The sequence below is a fragment of the Homarus americanus genome, unplaced genomic scaffold, assembly GCF_018991925.1.
Source record: "Homarus americanus isolate GMGI-L3 unplaced genomic scaffold, GMGI_Hamer_2.0 scaffold42643, whole genome shotgun sequence".
Lineage (NCBI taxonomy): Eukaryota > Metazoa > Arthropoda > Malacostraca > Decapoda > Nephropidae > Homarus > Homarus americanus.
Window position 1 is genome coordinate 2,321,011 of NW_024747582.1, and position 9,293 is coordinate 2,330,303.

Below are 9,293 nucleotides of genomic sequence, written 5' to 3' on the forward strand. Positions count from 1 at the left end.
AGGGTGTATGAAGAAAAGAGTTATTTGTTGTGGGTGATACTAGTCCACCAGGTAGTGTGAATAATGAACGAGGTGTATGAAGAAAAAAAGTTGTTGTTGTGGGTGATACTAGTCCACCAGGTAGTGTGAATAATGAACATGAGGGTGTATGGCGAAAAGAGTTATTTGTTGTCGTTGATACTAGTCCACAGGTAGTGTGAATAATGAGTGAGGGTGTATGAAGAAAAAGTTATTTGTTGTGGGTGATGCTAGTCCGCAGGTAGTGTGAATAATGAGTGAGGGTGTATGAAGAAAAGAAGTTATTTGTTGTGGGTGATGCTAGTCACAGGTAGTGTGAATGAACGAGGGTGTATGAAGAAAGAAGTTATTTGTTGTAGGTGATACTAGTCCACCAGGTAGTGTGAATAATGAGTGAGGGGTGTATGAAGAAAAAAGGTTATTTGTTGTGGGTGATACTAGTCCACTAGGTAGTGTGAATAATGAATGAGGGTGTATGAAGAAAGAGTTATTTGTTGTGGGTGATGCTAGTCCACCAGGTAGTGTGAATAATGACTGAGGTGTATGAAAGAAAAGAGTTATTTGTTTGTGGGTGATGCTAGTCCACCAGGTAGTGTGAATAATGAGTGAGGGTGTATGAAGAAGAGTTATTTGTTGTGGGTGATACTAGTCCACCAGGTAGTGTGAATAATGGTGAGGGTGTATGAAGAAAAGAGTTATTTGTTGTGGGTGATGCTAGTCCGCAGGTAGTGTGAATAATGAACGAGGGGTGTATGACGAAAAGAGTTATTTGTTGTGGGTGATACTAGTCCACCCAGGTAGTATGAATAATGAGTGAGGGGGTGTATGAAAAAGAGTTATTTGTTGTGGGTGATACTAGTCCACCAGGTAAGTGTGAATAATGAGTGAGGGTGTATGAAGAAGAGTTATTTGTTTGTGTGGGTGATACTAGTCCACCAGGTAGTGTGAATAATGAACGAAGGGTGTATGGAAAGAAAAGAGTTGTTGTTGGCTGGGTGATACTGTAGTCCACCGGGTAGTGTGAATAATGAGTGAGGGTGTGACAGAAGAAAGGTTATTTGTTGTGGGTGATACTAGTCCACTGGGTAGTGTGAATAATGAGTGAGAGGGTGTATGAAGAAAAGAGTTGGCTGTTGTGGGTGATACTAGTCCACCAGGTAGTGTGAATAATGAGTGAGGTGTATGAAGAGTTATTTGTTGTGGTGATACTAGTCCACCAGGTAGTGTGAATAATGACTGAGGGTGTATGAAGAAAGAGTTATTTGTTGTGGGTGATACTAGTCCACCAGGTACTGTGAATAATTACTGAGGGTGTATGAAGAAAGAGTTATTTGTTGTGGGTGATACTAGTCCACCAGGTACTGTGAATAATGACTGAGGGTGTATGAAGAAAGAGTTATTTGTTGTGGGTGATACTAGTCCACCAGGTACTGTGAATAATGACTGAGGGTGTATGAAGAAAGAGTTATTTGTTGTGGGTGATACTAGTCCACCAGGTAGTGTGAATAATGAACGAGGGTGTATGAAGAAAGAGTTATTTGTTGTGGGTGATACTAGTCCACCAGGTAGTGTGAATAATGAACGAGGGTGTATGAAGAAAGAGTTATTTGTTGTGGGTGATACTAGTCCACCAGGTAGTGTGAATAATGACTGAGGGTGTATGAAGAAAGAGTTATTTGTTGTGGGTGATACTAGTCCACCAGGTAGTGTGAATAATGAACGAGGGTGTATGAAGAAAGAGTTATTTGTTGTGGGTGATACTAGTCCACCAGGTAGTGTGAATAATGACTGAGGGTGTATGAAGAAAGAGTTATTTGTTGTGGGTGATACTAGTCCACCAGGTAGTGTGAATAATGACTGAGGGTGTATGAAGAAAGAGTTATTTGTTGTGGGTGATACTAGTCCACCAGGTAGTGTGAATAATGAGTGAGGGTGTATGAAGAAAGAGTTATTTGTTGTGGGTGATACTAGTCCACCAGGTAGTGTGAATAATGAACGAGGGTGTATGAAGAAAGAGTTATTTGTTGTGGGTGATACTAGTCCACCAGGTAGTGTGAATACGAACGAGGGAAGAAGAAAGAGTTATTTGTTGTGGGTGATACTGTAGTCCACCAGGTAGTGTGAATAATGAACGAGAGGGTGTAAGTGAAGAAAAGAGTTATTTGTTGTGGGTGTATACTTAGGGTCCACCCAGGTAGTGTGAATAATGACTGAGGTGTATGAAGAAAGAAGAGTTATTTGTTGTGGGTGATACTAGTCCACCAGGTATGTGAATAATGACTGAGGGTGTAAGGAAGAAAGAGTTATTTTTTTGTGGGTGATACTAGTCCACCAGGTAGTGTGAATAGTCAATGACTGAGGGTAAAAGGAAGAAAGAGTTATTTGTTGGTACATTATCCACTAGGTAGTGTGAATAATGAGTGAGGGTGTATGAAGGAAAGAGTTATTTGTTGTATGATTGGTCCACCAGGTAGTGAATGACTGAGGTGTATGAAGAAAGAGTTATTTCAGGGTGATACTATCCACCAGGTAGTGTGAATAATGACTGAGGTGTATGAAGAAAGAGTTATTTTGCCGGGTGATACTAGTCCACCAGGTAGTGTGAATAATGAGTGAGGGTGTATGAAGAAAGAGTTATTTGTTGTGGGTGATACTAGTCCACCAGGTAGTGTGAATAATGAGTGAGGGTGTATGACGAAAGAGTTATTTGTTGTGGGTGATACTAGTCCACCAGGTAGTGTGAATAATGACTGAGGGTGTATGAAGAAAGAGTTATTTTTTGTGGGTGATACTAGTCCACCAGGTAGTGTGAATAATGACTGAGGGTGTATGAAGAAAGAGTTATTTGTTGTGGGTGATACTAGTCCACCAGGTAGTGTGAATAATGACTGAGGGTGTATGAAGAAAGAGTTATTTGTTGTGGGTGATACTAGTCCACCAGGTAGTGTGAATAATGACTGAGGGTGTATGAAGAAAGAGTTATTTTAATTCTTGCCACTCAGCAATATAAAAAAACATTTTGGCTAATAAAATATTAATTTTACAGGTAGAAACATAAGTACTATTCCAGCGAGGATGAGAACCATAACTTGGTGTCCAGATGAAGAAGCACCATCAACATGGACAAGAGAAATGATCAAGAGTAAAGAAACAGGTGAATGTGCCCTGAAGTCAGTCTACCAGACATGACAGCAAGTTATATCGTGTCAAAGTAAGTGTATTATAACAATTTACAACAGTGTATTGAAAGTTTATCTACTGACTACTGTAGAGACATTGTAGGGGTGAGAGAAGGACAAGCAATATTGTATAGGACTGAGGGAAGGACTCACTGTGATGTGTAGGAGTGAAGGAAGGACTCACTGTGATGTGTAGGAGTGAGGGAAGGACTCACTGTGATGTTTAGGAGTGAGGGAAGGACTCGCTGTGATGTGTAGGAGTGAGGGAAGGACTCACTGTGGTGTGTAGGAGTGAGGGAAGGACTCACTTTGACGTGTAGGAGTGAGGGAAGGACTCACTGTGATGTGTAGGAGTGAGGGAAGGACTCACTGTGATGTGTAGGAGTGAGGGAAGGACTCACTGATGTGTAGGAGTGAGGGAAGGACTCACTTTGGTGTGTAGAGGTGAGGGAAGGACTCGCTGTGATGTGTAGGAGTGAGGGTTTCACTGTGTGTGGGAGTGTGGGGGGAAGGACTGCAGCTGTGATGTGTGGGGAGTGAGGAAGGACTCACTGTGATGTTAGGGTGAGGAAGGACTGGCTGTGATGTGTGGGGTGAGGAAGGACTCACTGTGGTGTGTGTGGGGTGAGGGAAGGACTCACTTTGGCGTGTAGGAGTGAGGGAAGGACTCACTTTGGTGTGTAGAGGTGAGAGGATCACTTTGATGTGTAGAGTGTGAGGGAAAGGACTCATTTTGGTGTGTAGAGGTGAGAGGACTCACTGTGATGTGTGGGCAGGGAGGGATGCACATGGTGTGGGGAGGATGTGAGGAAAGGACTCACTGTGATGTGTGTAGGGTAGGGAAAGGACTCACTGTGATGGCTAATAGGAGTGGAAGGAAGGGACTCACTGATGTGTAGAGGTGAAGGAAGGACTCGCAGTGTGTAGGGTGGGGAAGGACTCACTGTGATGTGTAGGGAGTGAAGGAAGGACTCAAGGACTACTGACGGAAAAAAAAATTTTAATCCTAAAACATATTATGCATACAGTACAGCATAACACATAAATTTCTTGGGGTTTATTCAAACAATATATATATATATATATATATATATATATATATATATATATATATATATATATATATATATATATATATATATATATATATATATATATATATAATATATACATATATATATATATATATATTACATATATATATATATATATATATTGCATATATATATATATATATATATATATATATATATATATATATATATATATATATATATATATATATATATATATATATATATATATATATATATATATATATATATATATATATATATATATATATATATATATATATATATATATATATACTGATAACCACAAGGAAAGAAGAAAACACGAAGTTCCCAAGCGCTTTCGTGTAATTCACATCTTCAGGGGTGAGTACAGACTAGAGAGAAATACAAATCAAGGTGTATATATACAGAGGAGGGTGAGACCAGGTCCACAATGGTCAGGTATTAGGTAATGACCCTACTAATCTTTAAATAGCACACAACGGTTGGTGGTCTGGTCAGGTGGTCAGGTGACCTGGCCTTCTCACCTGGTTACAAATCTTTTTAATTACAAAAATTGTCCAACTTGTACATGCCGTTACTCAAATTCATGTTGAATGCTTCGGTATGTTTAATAAGACTAGATTCTATGATGTTCCTACTATCAATTGAATTACATGGTAATATTGAGGAGGCATTATCCCAGTCAATGCAATGCTTGTTATCCCTCAAATGAACAAACAGAGCATTGGATTCCTGGCCTGTCCTAACACTGTATTTGTGTTGTTTAATTCTAGTTGCATGATCTTTACCTGTCTGGCCTAAGTAAAACATATTACATTCCTTGCAAGGAACTTTATAAATCCAACCAATTGTGTTGTTGGGGGAGTTCTTGATTAACATTTGTTTAACAGTGCATTTAAAAACTCATGCACTGTTATATATATATATATATATATATATATATATATATATATGCAATTTTTTTTATTTTATTTTTTTTTTTTTTCGGCTGTCTTTAGACCCAAACCCCACGAATTTTAAGGCCGTGCTGTACTGTATGCATAATATTTGTTTAAGGATTAAAATTCTTGCTTTTCCGTGGATCATTACAATGAAAGATAGCTCCCTGGTACAGTATAGAGTGATGGATTGCCGGTTGTGTGACTTGAGACTACTAAAGTTGATTGAAAGGAACGGGTGTATTGTACCAAGTTAATGGATAGCGGAGACAGCCGGAGATATGATTGATGAGTATTACAGTGAAGGAGGGAAAGCTGTTGGATGTATGACTAAAGACAATACTGAAGTATGAGCAAGAGAAAAGGCTGGTGATGTGAATTAAAGCTGTGCTGAAGTAACGTATAAGTAAGGGAAACATGACTAGAATGTAAGACTTATTGTACTGAAGCAGAAAAAGAGTGAGGTAGAACCGTAGACTAGACTGAAGTTTTATACAAGTGAAGGAATGATTTGTACTACTTAATCTGAACTGGATTTATTTATTTCGTTTCTTCCACATCCTAGGTTAGGTTTTATTTCATCAGAGCCAACCATATAGAGTCATCTGACACCACCATAGTTTCATCTATCAACTGCAGCTGACCCCAACATGAGGGGCATTTCCTCTATCAACTGGAATCAACTGCATCTGAACCCCTTTCCCCTACCCCTTTAGAGCGGGGGTCAGAAGTCTGTTCTGGGAAGTGCCTTACTCTCGGACATTTCTGTATCTGGGATAAGGAGCTTCCTGGAGGAGGCGACTGGCCCTAGGAGCAGCAATTGCTGTATCTAGGTGTCAGCGTTAGGCTGCTTAGGTTCCCTTTTTTTTTAAGGATCTTCAGGCGAGCCTCTTCAAGGATAAACTGAATCCTAGGACAAGGAGAGCCGGTCCTGAAGCAGATTGGTACCATTTTTTTTATCCTTTTGAGCTGGGGTCAGGGGGCTTCTTCCTAGAGGTGATTGGCTTTTGGACCAGCATGCTTGTTTGTCCAGTGGTTCCAGGAGTTAGGATCCTCTTAGGGGAGAACCTTGGCCCTCGGACCTGGCGTGAGCCAGGTTCAGGGACTCCCCTTATTTTCTCATCTTAGGCTCAGTCTAAGGTGTCCTCTCAGTTCATAGTGGCTGGGGCACTGACAATAGTTTACCTCACCTTATGAATCTGTGAAGGGCACCTAAGACTTCTTTCACAGGAGCTGTTTTATCTCCTGTCTTAGAAATCCATTGATATCTAAGATCAGAGATAAAAACACACTAGTGTGAAAGAAGTCTTAGGTGTCCTTCACAGATTCATAAGGCGAGATGAACTGTTTTCAGTATCCCAGCCACTATGAACCTAGGGAGGTCATCTTAAGGCCAAGCCTAATAACAAGAAAAGGGACTATGTCCCCCAGCCTTGGGGGTGACCCCCCCTACGTGGTGGGGGGGGGAGAGGACCCCCTCGAAATGGTGGGGGGGGTGAAAAACCCCCTCCATGGGGGGAGAGGACCCACCCTATGTGGTGGGGGGGAAGAGGACCTCCCACCTGAATGGTGGGGGGGGGGTTAATACCCCCTCCATGGGGGAGGGAGAGGACCCCCCCCCACCATGGGGGGGAGGACACCCACCCTCCCAAGCATTGTCATGTGTTTTTTAAATAAAACTAAAATTTCAATATAACTTTTATTTATAATTCCAAAATTTGTAGGATTTTTCTTTTGTGACGTCATCATAGAAAATGGGAAATATTTCCCATGATAACACCATAGAAAATGGGAAATATTTCCCATTTTCTTTGGTGCTGTCATCATAGAAAATGGGAAATATTTCCCATTTTCTATGATAGCGACTTGACACCAAAAGAAAATGGGAAACTTCCCCATTTTCTATGATGACGTCACCAAAGAAAATGGGAAATATTTCCCATTTTCTAACAATGGGTTCATCTTATTGCACCAAGGTTATATTCACACAAGTAAAATAGCCTATGGTGTTAGTAATTCCCTGATGTACTGTACAGTAAGTCATCACACTAACTTGGGACTCAATAACAAAGATTATTTACCATTGTTCAAGCTATGGTTACTTATGTTTAAAGAGTTTTCTTTGCTGAAGGCATCAAAGCAAATTACATTGGTAAGTGACTATAGATGACTGAAGAAAAACAATACAATAACATTATATTCATAAACCACTAAAATACATACAGAAAAATCACCCATCTTTTTCTCCAATTTCCTTTCCATTTGTTTATGCTGGACTTGACAATGTCCATTCCAGTTGATAGAGGAGGAGGGCAAGGATAAGAAAAAAAAATGTGGAGTCCCTGAACCTGGCTGATGCCAGGTCCGAGGGCCAGGGTTCTCCCCCAAGAGGATCCTGACTCCTGGACATGCTGGTCCAAAAGCCATTTACCTCTTGGAAGAAGCCTCCTGACCCCAGCTCAAAAGGATAAAAAAAAGGCTAACCAAGTTCAGGACCGGCTCTCCTTGTCCTAGGTTTGGCACTTCCTGGATGAGGAATTCCAAACCCTTAAAAAAAAGGGAACCTGCGCAGCCTAACGCTGACTTCCGAGACACAGCAAATGCTGCTCCTAGGGTCAGTTACCTCCTCCAGGAAGCTCCTTATCCCAGATACAGAAATGTCCGAATCCTCTAGAACGGAGATATAATGTTCCGAGAGTAAGGCATTTCCCAGAACAGACTTCTGACCCCCGTTCTAAAGGGGTGGGGGAAAGGGGGCAAATGCAGTTGATGATTCTTCAAATTACATTGGTAAGTGACTATTGTATAGATGACTCATGAAAAGAGACAATACATACAGACATTACACCAATACAGTACAGTATTCTCATAATAAACCATTAAAATCTTGCACTTTTCTTCTACAATTTCATTTCCATTTATGCTGGACTTCACAATGTCCATTCCAGTTGATAAAGGAGGAGGGCAACGATAAGAAAAAAAAATGGGGAGTCCCTGAACCTGGCTGATGCCAGGTCCGAGGGCCAGGGTTCTCCCCCAAGAGGATCCTGACTCCTGGAACCACTGGACAAACAAGCATGCTGGTCCAAAAGCCATTTACCTCTTGGAAGAAGCCTCCTGACCCCAGCTCAAAAGGATTAAAAAAAGGCTAACCAAGTTCAGGACCGGCTCTCCTTGTCCTAGGTTTGGCACTTCCTGGATGAGGAATTCCAAACCCTTAAAAAAAAGGGAACCTGCGCAGCCTAACGCTGACTTCCGAGACACAGCAAATGCTGCTCCTAGGGTCAGTTACCTCCTCCAGGAAGCTCCTTATCCCAGATACAGAATTGTCCGAATCCTCTAGAACGGAGATATAATGTTCCGAGAGTAAGGCACTTCCCAGAACAGACTTCTGACCCCCGTTCTAAAGGGGTAGGGGAAAGGGGGCAAATGCAGTTGATGATTCTTCAAATTACATTGGTAAGTGACTATTGTATAGATGACTCATGAAAAGAGACAATACATACAGACATTACACCAATACAGTACAGTATTCTCATAATAAACCATTAAAATCTTGCACTTTTCTTCTACAATTTCATTTCCATTTGTTTATGCTGGACTTGACAATGTCCATTCCAGTTGATAAAGGAGGAGGGCAACGATAAGAAAAAAAAATGGGGAGTCCCTGAACCTGGCTGATGCCAGGTCCGAGGGCCAGGGTTCTCCCCCAAGAGGATCCTGACTCCTGGAACCACTGGACAAACAAGCATGCTGGTCCAAAAGCCATTTACCTCTTGGAAGAAGCCTCCTGACCCCAGCTCAAAAGGATAAAAAAAAGGCTAACCAAGTTCAGGACCGGCTCTCCTTGTCCTAGGTTTGGCACTTCCTGGATGAGGAATTCCAAACCCTTAAAAAAAAGGGAACCTGCGCAGCCTAACGCTGACTTCCGAGACACAGCAAATGCTGCTCCTAGGGTCAGTTACCTCCTCCAGGAAGCTCCTTATCCCAGATACAGAAATGTCCGAATCCTCTAGAACGGAGATATAATGTTCCGAGAGTAAGGCATTTCCCAGAACAGACTTCTGACCCCCGTTCTA